The following is a 227-nucleotide window of genomic DNA, read 5'->3' as shown; positions in this document are numbered from 1 at the left end:
TGTCACGGATCATCACCTTCATCACAGTTAAGCACGAATGAACATCTTAAATAGGAACAAGCGTGTTTGAATAGAAAACAGAAATACTTGCATTAATTCATCGAGACACAGCAGAGCTCCTCACCCCCAACAATGGAGTTTAGAGACTCATGCCGTCAAAGAGTACAAAGTTCAGATCTAAAATGTCATGAGATGCAAAATAAATCTCTAAAAGTTGTTTAAATACT

This window comes from Arachis ipaensis, chromosome B03 (genome assembly GCF_000816755.2).
Source record: "Arachis ipaensis cultivar K30076 chromosome B03, Araip1.1, whole genome shotgun sequence".
In the NCBI taxonomy this organism is placed as follows: domain Eukaryota; kingdom Viridiplantae; phylum Streptophyta; class Magnoliopsida; order Fabales; family Fabaceae; genus Arachis; species Arachis ipaensis.
Note: the sequence above shows the minus strand (reverse complement) of the source record.